The following is an 18443-nucleotide window of genomic DNA, read 5'->3' on the forward strand; positions in this document are numbered from 1 at the left end:
AGATGTCTGAGAGTCGGCATGGCTGGGGCACAGAGAGGAAGGGCTCAGGCTCTGCAGGCTGCAAAGCCCAGGCTACAGAGGTCACTGCATATCTGGCCTGAGCAGCTGTGATGCTCTGCCTACCCAGAGCCTGACCTAGCCAAGTGCACAGGGAGGATGAAAGGAAGAGAACCCCTGAAGGTTGCACTTCCTTCTAGCCTAGGCTCAATGAGAATCTTCCGAGTTAATAACTGGATTTCACCAGAGGTAAAATGAAGGGACTATAAAACTGTCCTGGTATCCTGAGGGATTGGTCCCAGGAGTACCCACTGATTCCAAAATTTACAGATGCTCAAGTCTCTTCATAAAGTGGTGTATGGGTGTGTTACCTCCCCTGTATTTGAAATCATCTCTCGATTAATTACAGTATTATTGCAATGTAAATTCTATGTAAGTAGCCGTTATGTGGCATTGTTTTGGAAATAATGACAGGAATAAAAAGTATGTACATGATCAGAACAAACACAATTTTTTTTCTCCCAAATATTTTTGATCCAAGGTTGGTGGAATCCAGGGATGCAGAACCCACAGACAGGATGGGCCAACTATATGAGTCCCAAAGAGGCCCAAGCAGCATAAGTCTCAACCTCTCTTCTTCTTTTTTGTTTTTGTGGGACTGGGGTTTGAACTCAGGGCTTTGCACATGCAAATCAGGCACACTACCACTTGAACTCTTATTGCTTGAGCCACTCCACCAGCCCTTTTTTGTGATGGTGTTTTTAAGATAGGATCTCTGGAACTATTTGCCTGGAGCTGGCATTGAAACCCAATCCTCCTGATCTCTGCCTCCTGTGTAGCTAGGATTACAGGTGTGAGCCACCAGTGCCAGGCTCAACCCCTCTGTTTTGATCGTGGAGTAATACTGACAATGAACTAGAGACTAGACACCCTGGGCTTACTCTGCTGGGTCATTCACTAGTTGTGTGGCCTTAAGTGAATCATTCTCTCTGGGACACCCTTCATCATGGGCTTGGGATGGCATTATAACTGCTCCCTCCAGTGTAGACATTGGGGGAAGTTCTGGTGATACTGATAACCTACCAGGCTTTCAGAAGAGAAGGATTGTTGGTGAGTGGGTGTCTACCACCAAGTAAGGTCTTATGCTGAGGGAGCCAGGCCAGGCCAGGGCCATTGAAAAGGGAGTCACTCCAGGTGAAAGGAGTAAGTTTTACTGGATGTAGTTTACACCTCAATAAAATTGATTTAATCATGCAATTAGCTGGGAAAGGGTTAAAAAAACCCCACATTTCACTTTTTCTTCTTTTTTTTTTTAAATAGAGAATTGAGAGCCAAAAGCTCTGAAGGTGCATTCTTTACTTGCACGTGTGTGTGTCACACATGGAGATCTGTGGACCAACCCAAGGTACCTGGCCACAATCCCCCTCTCCTGCCCCTATCTCAGAGCTGGCATCATCTCTTGCTCAGTATGTAGTGACAACCTCCAAAACGGCCTGTTGCTTCCCCCGCCCCCAAGCACTCTGCACAAAGGTCATTCCAGGTGCAGATTTCAACACTCAGGTCACTTAACCCAAAAACCTGCTGCTCCAGGACCCAGCTCATGAAGCATAGAGGGGTATTTGAAAGCTATCTCACCACTTACTTCCTCCTGGAGAGACCTTGGCAAGACTCTTAATGCCCAACACCCTTTTCCTTATCTCTAAAAATGACATGAAGACATGACACCTGGTGACCCCTTAGTCATACAGTAGGACCAATGACAGGGTGGATGTCAAAGCTTTACATGCCACGGTGAAGGGCAGTACCAGTTCTTCAGTTCATTCACATCTCTAGAGCCTCTTTCAAGGTCCATTCAAGATGGTTTTGTGATGCACACATTGTTTCCCTTCATAGGGATTCTTCTTCCATTTATTGACCAAGTAAATCCTGCCCCCATGAGCTTACCAACCTGCTCATCCCAGGCCTTCTTTTACCACCCCCAGCCAGCTTCAGCCTGTGCCCTACTATATGCCCTGATGCTTATACATTCTCTTACTTAATACATTAAACCGAGTAAGGACCCTCAAAACAAGATCATATACAAAAAGCAACTGCATTTGTTATCCTAGCAACAAATAAATAGAAAAAAGAAATTACAAAAACATGCAAGTGGCAAAATGTGTATGCTTAGGCTGGGGCATGACTCAAGTGGTAGAGTATCTGCCTAGTAAGCGTGAGGCCCTGAATTCAAACCCCAGTACCACCAAAAAAAAAAAAAAAGTGTATGTGTAGAAATGAACATGGTTATATATTGACCCCCCCACACTGAAAACTGTAGAGTGTTACTGTGGTAATTTTTTAAAAAATCTCAATTAATGCTGAACTATGTCAAATTCATGGACCAGACACTTAATATTGAAAATCATTCTTTCCAAATTGACTTGTAGGATCAAGGTCAATACAATCACAACCCAGCAATTTCTCCATTAAAATAGAAAGGGCCAAGAATAAGCAATTCATCCTGATAAAGAATGAAGCTGGAGGGTATAGATTACCAGATACCAAGACTTTCTCTGAAGTAACAGTAATTAAGACAGTGTGGACTGATATTAAGGTAGATAGAGTAACCAGTGGGACAGAACAAAATCCAGAACAGAACTACACATACATGGTCACTTGGTTTATGACAGGGAACACTGTAGAGCAGTGAGAAAGTGATTGCTGGATTGGCTGGCATCCATTTAGAAAGAAATGAATCTTGACTCCTACTTTACAGAACACATAAGTAATGCCACATGGATTGTACACAGAAATGCAAAAGGCAAAGCATCAAAGCTTCTAGAAGAAAACAAAGGAGGATATCTTCCTGATCTTTACAGACATTTCTTAGCCAGGACATAAAAAGCACTGGCCATAAAGGAAAAGTATTAGGAAATTATGAATTTCTCTTGCTGGGCACTGGTGGCTCAAAGCTGTAATCCTAGCTACTTGGGAGGAAGAGGTCAGGAGGATCTCAGTTTGAGGCCAGCATGGAGATTTAAAAGAAAAAAAACAAGACCCTATCTAAAAAATACCCAACACACACACACACACACACACACACACACAAAAATGGCTGGTGGAGTAGTTCAAGTGGAAGAGCAAGTGTGAGGCCCTGAGCTCCAACCCCAGTCCCACCAAATATACTTCTCTTCATTAAAGATCTCCACTGAGCATTAAAAGGCAAACCATTGAGTGGAGGAAGACATTTATAAAACACACATCTGACAAAGGCTCCTTATCAGAGTGTGAGAAAGAACTCTTATAAATCTCCAATAAAAAGCCAAACACCAAGTTTAAAATGAGCAAAAGATCTGAACAGGCACTTCATAAAACAGGATATGCAAATAGCTAAAAAGGTATAGAAAGGTGCTCACCACAATTAGTCATTGGGAAAACACAGATTAAGACCCTAATAATTAGTTCTAGCTAACCATGAGAATGGCAAAATAAAAAAACCTGATAATGCCAAGAAGCCATGAAGCCCTCATCTACTGCTGGTGGAAGGGAGTGTGCATGCCCTCACCTTGCTGGGGCAAGCTACACAGTGTCTAGTCACGTTGAACATGTACACAGTGATGACACAACAGTTCCACTCCTACATGTACACTTGGAGAAATGGGCTCATGTTCACTAAAGGACCTAGCAGTATTGTGTGAAGTTCCAAACTGGAAAAGCCTGGAAACCTCAATGCCTGTTGAAATAGGCTGGATGAGCTCGGTGCATTTCAGCTGAGATGTGGTTCAAGTGGTAGAGTGTTTGCCTAGCAAGTGCAAGGCTGGAGTTCCCAAAGAGAAGCAGTGTCCGTCCAGCCCGGCAGCTACCCTGCCTCCTGCCCCCTGTCCGCAGGCTTCCCTGCTCCTAACTCTGCCAGGGTCCCCTGCCCTCCCACCCTGAGGTTGGTGGTAATCCCTTGCAATCTCTCCCATTTTAGCCTTGGACACTGGCACCAGCTCTCTAAATTTCCATTTCCTGTTTGCAAGTTGGAACTAACCATAGTACCCCCTCATAGGGTTTTGGAAGCACTGAGGGAAATCTCATTTGTAATAGAACAAGGATATAATTAAGAGCTCAATCCATGGAAGCTTTTTTTGAACATGTGGGACTTGGTGAATACAGACATTATGGGATTGCTAGCGCTCAAGTTCAAGTTCTTGATACATTTTTTTCCAGCTTCACAGGGCCCTGAGCTCTATTTTCTTGTCTTTTGTGATCTAAAAGAACTGAGAATATTTCCATTTGGGGTCTTTAGAGATTAGATTAAAAAGATTAGTATTGGAAGTACATGCGTATAACAGACTACCATCCATTGTTTGGAAGAATTGCTCTTAAAATGTCAGTAGTCACTCTCTAACAAATAGATTATAAACTCCCCAAGACAGGCCTCTGCCTGGGGTGCTCATTGTGGAGTCCCCAGGGACTAACACAAGCCTACCCTGTGGGAAGAACACACAGGGAAAGAAGCAGTCAGAAGCCCCTGTGTAGAAAAGAAGCAGTCCTAGTCCTGCCATGGTGACACAGAGGGGGTTTGGGGCTACGGAGTTTTGGGTTAGCCATCTCCTCTTTCCCTTGCTTGATACTCAGAGTCTTGGTCAGGTAACAGCAGCCCAGCCTCAGGGAGTGGATGAGATCAGATGCATCCATTTTTCCCCAGAGAACTTCTGCTGGGTCACGGCCCTCAGCCCTAGCATCCTCTTGGCTGCAGTATGCAGGGTTCTGGCCTCCTCCTGTCCCCTACCTTCATGATTCAATCTAAATTTTGAATCCTCCTTGAGAAAGCCTAGAGAGGGGCACCTGCATGGTGTCCTTTTCACCTGGTCTGGGCCAGGAAAGAGGAAGGCAGAGGGGAGGATTCCTGGGTCTCATCACACCTCCATAGCCTGGACCAGGAAGAGTGGGTGAATGAGAAATAGCTTGGGGACTGGCTTGCAGCCAGGGATGCTGGGTCTGGTGCATACTGAACGCCCCGTGGTCTCCTGGCAGGAGAATTCGGCAGTTATCACCTTAGACAGCAGACTCCACCTTCCTGAGGTGCCCTCTGTCATTCAGGGAGGAAATGGATTTTCCTATAACGACTGAGCTCCTGAAAGCCCTTCTCAGTGAGAAGGGGGCCAAACAGACAGGGGGCAAGTGGTTGGAGGGCTCCCATCGCTCTGCACCTTGGACTCCCGGCCTGGCTGCCTGAGAAACACAGGTCTGGGCAAGGCCCAGAGACCAACACTGCAATTAAACCAGACCCACAATTGGAAGTTCTCAGAAGATCCTCTCCCGCCTCAGGGTCTGTCTTCCTGAGCTGCTGAGATCAGGCAGTGGAGCAGTTTGCAGTTGCTGGGGAAAAGTAGGGGAGGGGATGGAGAAGGACGGTGGGTCTGTTGCCACCTCTTTATGTGTCCTGTCCTGGGATGCACCTCCCTGGGGCTGTCCTGGGTGGAGCCATCTTTAAGCAGGGGCCATTATTTTGACTCTGGGCAGGCTTCCCTAAAAGCATTCTATGCCAACAAGAGTGAGACCTAATTCCAGGCTGTCTTATGCTTTCTTAACAAATTTCCCATCTCTCCTCAGCTTGGGAATCTCTGAAGCAAGTTCAAGTGGGAGTTTAATAGTTGTCCTGGGAATAGGCTGGGAGGGCAGCCCTTTGAACTCCCAGGTCTCAATCCCACAGGTGTGAGGTTCCCACCACTGCACAATGTAAGGGGGACGGACGAGAATACCTGGAGGGAAATACCTTGGCTTTGTTTCTGGGATGCTCTTGGAGATCTCTTCTGATCACACCTAGTCCTACTACAGCATCCCCCCTCCTAATGTTCCCACCAGCCAGGTGACACTGCCTTTTCCTCAGAAGATACAGTCAGAATTGAATGGAGCAAGTGCAATGCAGATCATCAGGTTAAACACCTAATAGCTGTGTGCCTCTAAGAAGTCACAGCAATTCTCTGAGCTTCACCATCAACAGGAAAAAGTTTCCTCTACTGGGATAAAAAAAAGCGAGGAAGGAAGGGAAGGGAGGGGAGAGTTAGAGGAGAAGGAAGGCAATATGGAGCTCTCCTTGGCAGGTGCATTAAATACCAGACTGCTTGTTTCATGCAGGAGGATTCCCATATGCGTCCTTGTAGGAAAGGTGTGTCCCCAACAAGAGCAGCTATTCCTCAGCCCACCCAGGCTGCCTCATCTTATTTAATGACATTTACATAGAATAAAAGTTTCTCTGATCTCCCAGTATAGAATTAGCCTCTTTAACATGTCTTCATATCCTCTGTGAGACTCAGCCAAACCTGGGCCCTCTCACATCTGGGCCACCCCCATAAACTGAACACAGAAGTTTCCTTTTATTTGTTGCTCTTTCTCCCCCTTTCCTGTCCTTAGGTGCTACATAATCCAGAAAGTGATCCAGCTGGGAGAGATCTTGGCTTTGAAGCAAGAGGCAGGAAGAAGAGAGAAAAGGGAAGGCAGTAAACTAACCCCCGCCTAGCCAGCATCCAGCTCCCCAGAGGCTGTCCACAACTCTGCTGGCTTGCATGTTCCCCACCTCTGTCCCCTCCTGTTCCTTTCCTGCATGCACATCAGGCACCAGCCATTTTGAGCAAGAGATCCACTTTCAATACTGAATCGTAATCTCAGGACAGTCAATGATGTCACTGCCTCAGTCTTACTTCATCTCACAGGCTTTCAGCCCATTTTAATTTAGTGCAATTGACAACACAGACAGAGATCGGGGGCTGGCTCAGTGGTAAAGCGCTTGCCCAGCATACACAAGGCCCTGGGTTTAATCCCCGACACCACAAGGAAAAAAAAAAAGAATGAAATCAAGGTCAGGGGGACAAAGGTGGAAGTGACTCCTCCTGTGCTGTCTTCAGGTATGCCTATCCCTTGGCTGGTGCTGCCTGACCCTGATGCCGTCCCTCCCTGACCTGCACCAGGGGCCCATGACCCCCTTCACAGGCAACTCTGCTTCATGCCTGGTTTCTTTCCTTTGAAACTGGTGGGCAGGGAGGAGGGCTGACACAAATTGAGCTACTTCTATGTTTTATATGATTTTACTTATTTCGGTTCATGTAATTTCCATAAATAGTCTATATGAGACACAATACATTTTACAAATTCATCCACTGCCTTGATGCAGATGAGAAAGCTTGTGCCTCACCATTAGAACTCACCTGCTCTCTCTCTACCTGGGCAGCAGATACTGTCCAGGTGAGGGTGAACAGCCCCTGGAGATGCAGGAACCTGCCAATGGGAAGTGTCACCTCACAGGTTCGGATAGAATGGTATTTAAAGATCCTTTCAACCTGGAAGTTTGTGTTTATTGCAGAGTATTTGACATTTCTTCAATGCAGGGTCTTTGGTTCCCTGATAAATCTTGGAACCCTAAATTGTAGCCCTGTATAGAAGTGACTCCATGCCAAAGTTTCTAAGTCAAGAGATGTCTCAAATGCTATTAGAGGCCCAGGGAAGCTGAAGGCTTCTACTCTGGTAAATGAAAAGAGTCTAGTGTCAGAAAAATACTATGCATCCTGCCCACACCTGCCCCCCTGCCCCCCACCAGCTGCACAGCCTTTGAGCAGGGGCAGCTGCCAGTCTGGCAAGGGGAGGAGCTCAAGGCACTCTTTCCTGGTCTCTTTCAGTGGCCAGCTCCCTTCCCAGTGCAGGTGGAGGTGGTGGCAGCCCCAATGGGCTTCTCTTGTTTTCCCCACCTGCCTGCAGTGTGGGTTGTCTGCTGGCACCTCTGAGGCATTGGGGCTAGGGGAATTTGATCAGCAAGTAGGGGCGTACTTCCTCAAGATGTGAGCATGATCCAATCCACCCTCCCTCTTTCTCCTATACAGCTAGGATGCCCTTCCAGGGGGGCCAAGGGGAGCCAGAGCCAAGTGACTGAAGGTTGCAGTAAAAAAGGGAGTTTGTCTCCTGAAACACTGCTGCCTGTGATCTTTTTGCTCAGGGGTAGTGTAGATGAAGCTCAGGCATCCTGCAGACACTAGGGATGCCTGTTAGTATGTAGTGGAAGGTCAAGGGCAGCCTTGGAGCTTATTCACACACCCTTGATGGCCTCGGCACGGTCCCCTAGTGTCCCTGCCTCCCTAACTGTGGGGGAACTTCTGTTCTCAAGGCTTCACCATTATCTTTCTCAAGCAGAGGGTGGGAGAGAAGGAACCTGGTTTGGGGAGCATAGTAGCTCCCAAGCCAGCTCGAGTTGGCACTGTGTTCCCCTTTCAACCTCTTCCTGGGAGACCAAACACATATTATCAGTGACTTGGAGAACCTCCTGTCAAGGTCACTCTGCCTTGCCTGGTGCTATCCCTGCTTGCTGCCTGACATGAGAATTGACTCTCTTCTCCTCCTCCTGCCAGGCCCAGGGCAATACCTACCATCAGATGGACCATAAAGAAAGCCCCGGGCACTGGGGGAATCACTGGGAGCCTTGTGCACCAGGGCAGCACAGGTCTCTGCTTTGCTAGCCTGTCTGTTCTGTGTGTATTCCCTTCTTCCCTCCCTGACGCATCCTCACTGGGATTGTAGACCAAGCCCCGAAAGTTCCCTCCTCTTGCCTTCCTGGGTTCCATATTCAAAAGTACCCATAGGAAAATCCAATGTGGTTGGGTAGGACGGGCCACCACAGGTCTCACAACCATCAATCTCAGCTAATACAGTGCCTGATGCTATACATTTGCAGGCATGACACACTTTTCTTTCAAGGGACCCATAATATTGGCTGGGAGGGAGAATAGGATGGAAAAAGCTAAAACCTAATACATGGGTACAAATACTCAATAGGAGTGACAAACACATACTGTAAAATTCTAGGAACAGAGAGTCCACAGAAGGTGGGATCTTTCTCTTCCTGTGGCCAGTGTCCTTTCCTCCTTGCAGACCAGCCATGTGCAGCCCCTGAGTGGGGTGTGGATCCCTGTGTCACTTCCCACTCACCTATCATAGCCCCATCACCCAGGGTCATTGGGGTCATCGGGAAAAGGGGCTGGCAGATGCCCAGCTCTGTTTCCCTGCCCCCTTTGCTCTCTCTCACCTCCTTCCCTCTCCCCTCTCCTTGCATGTCTATACTCAATTCTCTCTCTTTACAGCAGGAATATAATGTTCGGCTGCTTTTACACCCACTCTGTGAATGCTGCCAGAGAATAATGACTAAGGTGGTGGGTGGAAGTACAGCAAGTTGAGACCAATTTAGCAGTCCAGGGTGCCAGGAGGAGGGTGATTTAGCAGCAAATGGCTTTGCAACAGCAAGGGGAGTGAAGATGCCCCCAAAGCCATTAGGCCAGTGAGCCAAGTATGCAGCTCTGCCCTGAATGCAGCAGGGTTTGCCTCAGTCACCTGGAAGTCTGCACAGTGAGAAGCATGCCCGGGAGTGGGGCAGGATTTGAGAACAAAGGCCCCATCCTCCACCCTAGAGCTTGGCTCCACTTGGGTCAAGCCTTGAGGGGGTCTTTCTTGTTTGTCCCTCAAGCTGGGAGTCTTTTCCAGACTTGTCCCTCTTCTTCTGGGGGATGCTGCTTGACTTGAGAGGATCTGTAGCTCTGATGGGCTCATGGCTGCCTGAGACTGTTCTGGGCATGGTAGGAATCGCGTTTCTGGGGCATCAGGGAGGGGCTGCCTGAACACAGCTCAGATCATGCCACAAGGAAGCCATCCCAGGTAGCTAGCGGTAGGGTCCTGAGATCTTGGGGAGTCTCTGAAGGTCTGTATTGTGTGATGTACTTGTGAGTGGGTGCATGGGTATCACAGGAGAGCACATCTCAAAGGAGAGACAATGAAAGCAGATGAATGAACTGTGGGGTGCGTGTGCATGCCTGTGCTGGCAGTCGCCCTAAAGATATTTATCTCCTCCCACAGCAATTAACTGACCAGGAAGCAAACCTATTGGTGGTTTGCAGAGGGTAGCTCTTTGCTGCCTTTGTTCCAGGTATGGGACACAATCCATATCTGTTCAGACACCAATTTAGCTTGTCACTTAGCAAGAAATATCACGCCTGTGCTAGGTTGATTGGAGCAATTAGCTCTAATTGTTAGCTAACACACACATTGCCTCTCTGTCCTTCCACCTTCTCTTTGCTTCCCACTGCCCCCTCCTTTCCAGGTCACGCCACCTCTCCCTCTCTTAACTGGAAGCAGCCTCCATGTGTGATTCCCTGGAAGTCTGGCTTCCACCTGCTGCGTAAGTTCCCAGCAAAGAGTCAGACCCTGTTTTAGTTTGAGACATACCTGCCACAGACAGGGTAAAATAAAGTATAAAAGAAAGCTTGGTATTACAATAAAATATTTCTGATTCTGTGGAGGCCACTAATTTCAATGTAGAGTGAATTAATAAAGCCTTCTAAGAAAGAACTGACACAGGATAAGTATCATCCCTTAAAGCAAACCCCAAGTAGACATTCCATTGTCCCAGAAACTGCCTAACTTATTGTTTGTTGAGCTTAACATATATCTACAACAAGTGCTTAGAGATAAGGAAGGCACAGAAAAAGTAAAGAAAATCTAAGGCCTTCCTCATGCTTGAACTACATTAATTATGAAAGTACCTGAGCTCTTATAGTTTTAAAAATCTTTTTTTCTTCTGCTTATCAAACACTTGTCAACAACTCAGTGAACCTAGATCTGTTTAATTAATAAGGTCCAGAGCTATAGCTCAGTGGTAGAATGCCTTCTTAGGACATACAAGGATCTGGGCTGGGTTCAATCTCTAGCAAAAAAAAAAAAAAAGAAAGAAAGAAAGAAAGAAAAAGGAAGGGAGGGAGGAAAGAAGGGACAGAGGGAGGGGGAGAAAAAAGAAAAGACAAATCAACAACTCTTGGTAGTTATAGCACAACAGAGAAGCCAGCTAGGTTCAACTCTCAGCAGTCCTCTGAGAATCTTGGGTAAGTGCCTTTGATAAGCTCACACATTTTCCTCATCTATCAAATGGTAGAATGAGTCTTCTCATAGATTTGTTGTGAGGTATTAATGATAAGAATTCACCTTTTAAAGTATAAAATCCTATACAAATAAAAAGGGCTGTTAAAATCATTATTCTGGGAAGCTTAGGAAGTAGAAATAAGAGTCCAAAGGAAACCTGAGTATGGGAGACACAGGACAAGCTGACGCATAGAGCGGCAGGTGTGCCAAAGGGCCTGGGAGCCCAGCCCTCCCAGACATCAGTTTAGCCAGTGTCTCCCCATACATGTCTCTAGCCCTTGGAGGAGGAGCTCCACTGGTCAATCTGCACACTGGATGGAGGCAGTGTTGACAGGTGAGTGACCTCCCACTTTCCATCTACCAGTTCTGTCTGAAAGGTGCTGACAGGCTCCTGCTGGCAGTGCGTTTGGAGGAGAAAGTCCAGTCTCCTCAGCTCTCAACGTTTGGAGCTCTGACCTTGACCGCTATTCCATCTACTCACTTTATATCCTCCTTAGGTTCAACTTTAAGGTTCAGCTTATGACCACCTCCTCCCTGGCATCACTAGGTCATATCTGTCTTGCTGGGAAGCTGCTGTATTAATAGTGTGAGTTTCAATGTGATTGTCATTGATTCATCACTGCTCATTCCTCTTTCCAGTTATCACCACAAATTTTAGCTCCAACGCATTATTTAGCTTTTCTTAAAAAAAAAAAAAAAAGTCCCTGATACTTCACGCAGATAAAACCTTTAATAAAGAGTGAAAATGCAGAGTTTTTCAAACTTAAATAATGATCTTTGAAGGGAAACTAAAGTCATCATGGACCCCTGGGAGCACACGTGGCCACCACATATGAGACATAATGGGGTGATGCAAAGGACACGGGAAGAGAGCCATGACCATGTGCCTTGGAGAAAGCATGGCCAGATTACCTACCCAAACACGATTAGCAAGTCACACTCCCCAGGGCCGCATGAGTGTCCAAGCTACAGCAGCACAAAGATCCATTCAAAACCAAACCGCGAGTGCTAAGGCCTAAAGATTCCCCAGGCCAGGACTTGGATACTTTTTTGTTGGCAAAGCCCCAGAAACACCTCATCATCGCCCTGGAACCATCTGCTCCTAAACTTCTGAGTGCACAATGCTACAACTCCAGGTCTAAATCAGTCTAGCACCTTCCACTCCGGTACTTGTGGGCAGATGTACCCAGAGATGGAGTGGGTGGAGCTTGGGTTGCCTTAGGCTCCCTTAGAGCTGTTGGCAGGCCCTGGGATGAAGCAGCTCTTTCTAAGCAGAAGCCCTGCACTGAAGGAAGGAAGAGTCCATACTGGCTAAGTGTGTCTATGCAGAAATCCACCGTTGGGAACAATGCTCCCTGCCCAGGGCCTCAGGCAGTTCTCCTCTTTCCCATTACTTTATTAAAGGCCTCCTCAGACAGCTACACACTAGATTCTGAGCTGGGAATTGTGACTGGCATAGTCTCTGCCTCCAGGAACTCTGCAGTTATTGGGTGAGACAGTGGATAGTATAGTGACATCCTGGAATGATGGCAGGAACTCAGAGGAAGATACTGGACTCAGACTTAAGGAAAGGACAGATGTTTTCTTGAAAGAATTGATAGTTGAAACCAAAAGTACAAGTGGGGGCTAGTTGGGCAGGAAGAAGGGGTCAGAGAAGAGTATTCTATGCAAAAGAAACAATGCATTTCTGTGTTTGAAGGTGGCAGGAGAAGGTAGAAGGAGCCAGAGTCTGAAGTCTTATTGACTTGAGTTCAAATCCTCTACCTTCCCCAAGTTATTGAAATCTCCTTTGTTAGTCATATATGCCCTGCAGGGTTGCAGTGAGAATTAAAAGAGATAATGAGTAAAATGTATTGGGCACACAGTGTGCTTAGTGGATGGCATTAAATCTTGTTACAATATTAGCCATTAGACTAGTTGACATAAGCTGCTTAACCACAGGTTCTTTGTCATTTCCTTATTCTTTTTGAGCCTCACCGCCCAGTCTAAAGCCTTGCATTTTGTAGGTACCCAATGAAAACTTGTTAAATGAATAAATGCAGAGATGTATAAATAAGTTTTCAGGATTAGAATACCATTTTTAGCTGTGCGCTGGTGGCTCATGCCTGTAATCCTAGCTACTCAGGAGGCAGAGATTAGGAGAATTGTGGTTTGAAGCCAGCCTGGGCAAATACTTCAGAGACCCTATCTGGAAAAAACCCATCACAAAAAAGGGCTGGTGGAGTGGCTCAGGTATGGAATCTGAGTTCAAACCCCAGTACTGCAAAGAAAAGAAAACCATTTTTATTATCTACTTCTTTACCCACATATGCAGCCCTCTGACTTCTCAACACTGAATGGCAAATCTTGCTTAACGCACTCCCAAAGCATTGGCATTCCCCAGCACACCCCACCCAGTGCACTTCTTCTATGCCAGCCCCTGCCACCATCTACTGAGGCACACACAGACAGGGGCATCTTCTCTAGAAAATCAAGTGCACACAAACCTGGCAAAGTGCACAGAAATGTTAAGTAGCAACCATCCTGAGCAAAGCAAAGGTCCTATCCTCCCTCTCATTTGCACACAGACACCCTGGAGAGATGTCCTTTCTTCTTTTTCCACTGGTTTTCTTCCCACCTCCTTCAGGGTGAGAGCCCCACACTTACACTCATGTCTAACCAGTGAGTCTTCCTTCCCTGAACTCCCATTAACCTGACTTGACTCCCATCAGCTGTGAGACCTCAAAGATCACCTTTCCCTTTTGGTGCCTTGGTTTCTTCACTGGCAGACACAGAGAGTAAACCATGTCTCAGGCCAACCTGGTAGTTATGCCCTGAGCACAATGGAGATAACAAATGAGATAACGTCTATGATGCACTGAAAGCCTCAGAAGAAAGGTGCTGAATAAATACAAGGTGTAGGGCCACGCCTAATTAGTGTGTATGTTCTGCCCACAGACTCCTGCCCACAGACTCGGTTCTTCTCCAACCTTGACCACAAATACTCTTTCCCTCTGTAAAAGTCGCTCTAACACCATATGCATATACCTTCCAAGTACCTCCATTTTCCCTCTGTGCCTGTGGAAAATGGTTCTTTTGAACTTAGAGGAAGCTCAGGTTACGAACCCCTACAGGCAACTCTACTCCAGGGTCTTGGTGCACCTCATCTCCCTGTGGCTGGGCTCTGGGATTCCCAGAATCTCTAGTAAGCTGCAGGGTAGGGGACCCATATGTGGAGCGGCCCCTGCCAGGGGCTGTCCAGAACCCAGTGCCTCCTCCCTAGCTTGCCAGCACTCAACGACCAGAGCAGAGGCTGACAGCAGAACGCTGAGGTCCTTGGATCCCTAAGCACACCTCTGTTCTTAGGATATTGAGGACTCTGAAGCGAACAAGTCTGCAGCACTTTCCCAGGCCTGACACTCGTGGGCGAGACAACAGAACACTTATCTGCTTCAGAATTCAATCCTTTCCACTTGGAGCAGGAAAGAGAAACATCACCTGGCCCTCGGTGTTTGGGTGCCTGTTGCTGCCAAGTAGTGTGATCTGAAGGCTGGAAACAGAGTTAAGCTCTAGCAGGGTGGGCTGGGGGAGAGGGCGCCTGTCTGCATGTGGTGAGTGGAGGAAAGGAGATGATTATAACTCTGCGTGTGCATGTGCGTGTTTGTGTGTGTCCACGCGCGATGATTTGCCTGAATTCTGAATTGCACCTCCAGGATTGACCCCCGGTGACCTGCAGCTCCAGGGGGGCACGCAGTCACCTCAGTGCACCACCTTCCTTTCTATCCACTCAGCCCATGTGACTTATTTCTTCGGGGAAACATTCCGAGGCTCCAAATGCATCCGCGTCCCCCGGTGCGGACACAGCCCATCTCCAAAGTTCCAGGCAGCAAAGTTCAGTGGCCGGTCCCCAACTGTGCGACCCTCTCTCCGAGGCCTCGGTCCCTGAAGTTTCACTTCCTCATCTCCCACTTCCTCACCTCTGACGCCAATGTCACCTAACACATGCTCCAAGATCATATTCGGAAGTGGGAGTAGATACACCCTGTCTGCCAGAGACGGAGACAAAGACAGAAGGACTGACGGACACACCATCATTTCCTCCGGGCACCCACGGTGGTGGAGGGGAAAGACCCTGACAGTTACATGCAGAGACAAAGACACCTAGACAGACACTGACACAGACAAAGACCGACGGACGCGCGGACGCACGCAGGGACCCGCACGCGGCGGGGAGCGCAGCTTTCCCTGCTGCCGGGCGCATTGCGCGACCGCAGACACTTCGCGGGAGCGGGCAAGACCCGGTCCACCGCACCTTACCTGCCCCCCTGCGCCTCGGGCAGGCTTGAGAATTTTTTTTCCCAGTGTATTTTGCAATGTGCTCTTGTCTCTCTTTCTCCAGAGCTTCTAGGCCGGGCCGGTCCCGCAGCTCGCGGATCTGGCTTGCTGGACCAGGCGAGCAGAGAAACTTTCCGCCTCCCCGCCGGTCCGCAGCCGCCCGCCGGCTCGCTGCGCGCCGGCCTCCGCGCGGGGTCCCGAGCTGCGGGCGGGGCGGGGCGGGGCGGGGCGGGGCGCGGGGCGGGGCCAGCGCCGGCGCCGCTCATTGGCCGGAGCTGCCGGCTGCCTAGTCCTGGTGGCTCAGCGGCCTTTGTTCCAGGCTGACAGCTGGGGCTCTGTTGGGAAGTCCAGGCTTCTGAGCGCCCGCGGCCCGCGCAGGTCCGGGTTGCCCCATCTCTGCGCCCTCGCTTCCATCAGACCCCATCCGGCGGCCTTACCTGCTCTCTCCCTTCCTCCGACTTTTCCTATCTTGCGCTATCCCCTGTTTATCCTTTCACTGCCTGCGCTCCTTTCTTTCCCCTTCTGGTTTTCCTTTAACCATTCCCTTTCGGCCCCCTTTTCTCTGCACTCCCCACTTCTTTACTACTCGTGCCCCTTACCAGTTTCCTTTTCCCAGTACCACCTCCTCACCCCCAGTCCCAGCCCCAGCGAAAGGCTGGATTTCTTGGTTCAAAGAGCAGACTAGTAGCCCAGAGAAGGGCATGGCTTCACCATGCCGGGGTGACAAACTGGAGCCCAGAGCACTGGAGCTCCCACTCCCCAAATATCTCAAATGAAACTTTTCCAGGGGCTGAGTGTCAGATGAAGGCCAAGGCCTGCTTTGTTTGTAGCTAGGAATCTCACTCAGTCCCGGTGTAACGCTATCAGTTTTCTTTCCTGCCCTCACTTTGAACTTGTAGCAATTGAGCCTGGAGGGTAACCAAGCTTACAAGTTGTGGCTGGACAGAGGGCCAGTTAAGAAAGGGGGTGGAGGGCGTCAGGTGCTGCCCAAGGCTTAGCCACAGGGTGCACGGTGACTAATACGAGAGAAAACCAGGCGGGGATTCTGCCTGGGGGCGTGGGGTGGGAGGGTGGGGTCCTAGCCTGCGCCTGAAAGAGGTGTGTGTGAAGAGAGAAGAGAAGGAGTGAGATTGAGGTGTTTGACCGTGATTATAAGTAGAATGGGGGAAGAGAGCCCAAAGAGAAGCACACCATTTTGTTTCTGCCTGTCCCCTGCTCAGAACTTTGTAAGTGATTCTCGCTGTTGCCTGACCCAGAAGACCCTGAAGACCCCAACCTTCAATTCTAGGCTTCCTGGAGGACAATTCAGCGACGCGTTTAAGAACACAGACAGACCAGACCTCACTATTCAGCATTTGAACAATTGCCTTTACCTCTCTTTAGCTCAGGTTTTTCATTTGCAAAACAGGGTAGCTACCCCCAGAATGTAAAATTCTCAAGGGCAGGAATTTGTCCTCCTTTGTGGCAGAGGATTTGGTCTGTTTGTTCATGAAGGTATCCTCAACACCTAAGACTTGTCAAGCACCTAGTAGGACTCAATAAATTTCTGTTAGCAAATGAATTCCTGGGTGATAGATTTGTTGGAAGAACTTGTGGTTTGTGGTAACCACAGATACATGGTAGCAGTTACAATACCTCAACAGTGTCAGCTGCAAAGTCTCCTTGGCCTTCTCTGAATGTCATCTCCTTTTTCTCATTTTTGTGTACACTTGTCTCTCAGTCTGAAAAGACTCTCACCTGCTCCTCTAACTCCACTTCTCAAAAAGTCTGAGACCTAAAATGCTATACCCTCTCCAATCAAAGCAGGCAAAATGATGCCTCCTTTTAGGAAAATCCCACCCATGTGTCTTTAGGCCTCACTCATTGGCACAGCCCAGGTGTGCATTCTCACAGGTGAAGTGTCTCTAAAATTTTTGCTGAATATAGATCAGACCTTCTGAGACCTACAAATGACAATAGACTCTGAGAGATAGAGCAAGGTATCAGGAGGGCTCCAGACCTCACTCAGACTTATTTTTATGTCTTCAAACATGGCAGTCCATGGAACTAGGCAAAGAACCCTGAAGCCTACTTTGGGTTCTGGCCCTGCCTTACCAGTGGCTTTTTATATGCTCTTGGACAGCCATGTTCCTGACTAGACCTCAGTTTCCTCATCTGTAAAGTGGGTGGTTTGGATGAGTTTTTTTTTTTTTTTTTCAAACAGATTTTTGTGGCCCAAGTTGGTTGCAGACTGTGAACTTCTTGCTTCAGCCACAGAGTGCTGGGATAACAGGCATGTACCACCACACCTGACTGAGACTCTCTTCAAGGGCCCTCTTGTAGCACTGACATTCCATGAGAGACACTCTGGGTAGAAGACTGGGTGTGATGTGCAGCCCTGTAAGGGCCAAGGTAGGCAGGGTGTGTGCAGTGTGTTGGTGTGTGTATGGAAGGTGAAATTGGTATACCCCACTGAACAATGGAAACACCATTGAAGGGCAGGGTACCTTCAGAGATAAAGTGGGTGCATTGAAAGTGGGAGTGAGAATAGCCAAGTTATCTTGGAAACAGCCAAGATGCCCCACTACTGATGAATGGATTAAGAAAATGTGGTATTTATACACATGGAATTTTATGCAGCCATGAAGAAGAACGAAATGTGAAATGTTATCATTCGTTGGTAAATGGATGGAACTGGAGAACATTACTCTGGGTGAGGTTAGCCAGGCCCAAAAGACCAAAAATTGTATGTTCTCCCTCATATGTGGACATTAGATCAAGGGCAAACACAACAAGGGGACTGGACTTTGATCACATGATAAAGCGAGAGCACACAAGGGAGGGGTGAGGATAGGTAAGACATCTAAAAAATTAGCTAGCATTTGTTGCCCTCAACACAGAGAAACTAAAGCAGATACTTTAAAGCAACTGAGGCCAATAGGAGAAGGAGATCAGGAACTAGAGAAAAGGTGAGATCAAGAAGAATTAACCTAGAAGGTAACACACACGCTCAGGAAATCAATGTGAGTCAATGCCCTGTATAGCTATCCTTATCTCAACCAGCAAAACCCTTGTTCCTTCCTATTATTGCTTATACTCTCTCTACAACAAAATTAGAAATAAGGGCAAAATAGTTTCTGCAGGGTATCGAGGGGGTTGGGGGAGAGGGAGAGGTTGGATGGGTGGTAAGGGAGGGGGTGGGGGAAGGAGGGAGAAATGACCCAAGCATTGTATGC

The 18443-nt window shown here is 48.0% G+C and overlaps 1 protein-coding gene across 1 annotated transcript in view; it reads right to left on the reverse strand.

The window, feature by feature from the left end:
* Positions 1-15423, reverse strand: part of Lzts1 (leucine zipper tumor suppressor 1) — a 48027-nt gene extending 32604 nt beyond the window's left edge. Inside the window, exon 1 of the mRNA XM_020179740.2 lies at positions 15211-15423. The gene's annotated coding sequence lies outside the window, so the exon portion shown is untranslated. The remainder of the gene's footprint in view (positions 1-15210) is intronic.
* Between the last annotated feature and the right edge of the window lie 3020 nt (positions 15424-18443).

The sequence above is a fragment of the Castor canadensis genome, chromosome 14 (assembly GCF_047511655.1).
Source record: "Castor canadensis chromosome 14, mCasCan1.hap1v2, whole genome shotgun sequence".
Lineage (NCBI taxonomy): Eukaryota > Metazoa > Chordata > Mammalia > Rodentia > Castoridae > Castor > Castor canadensis.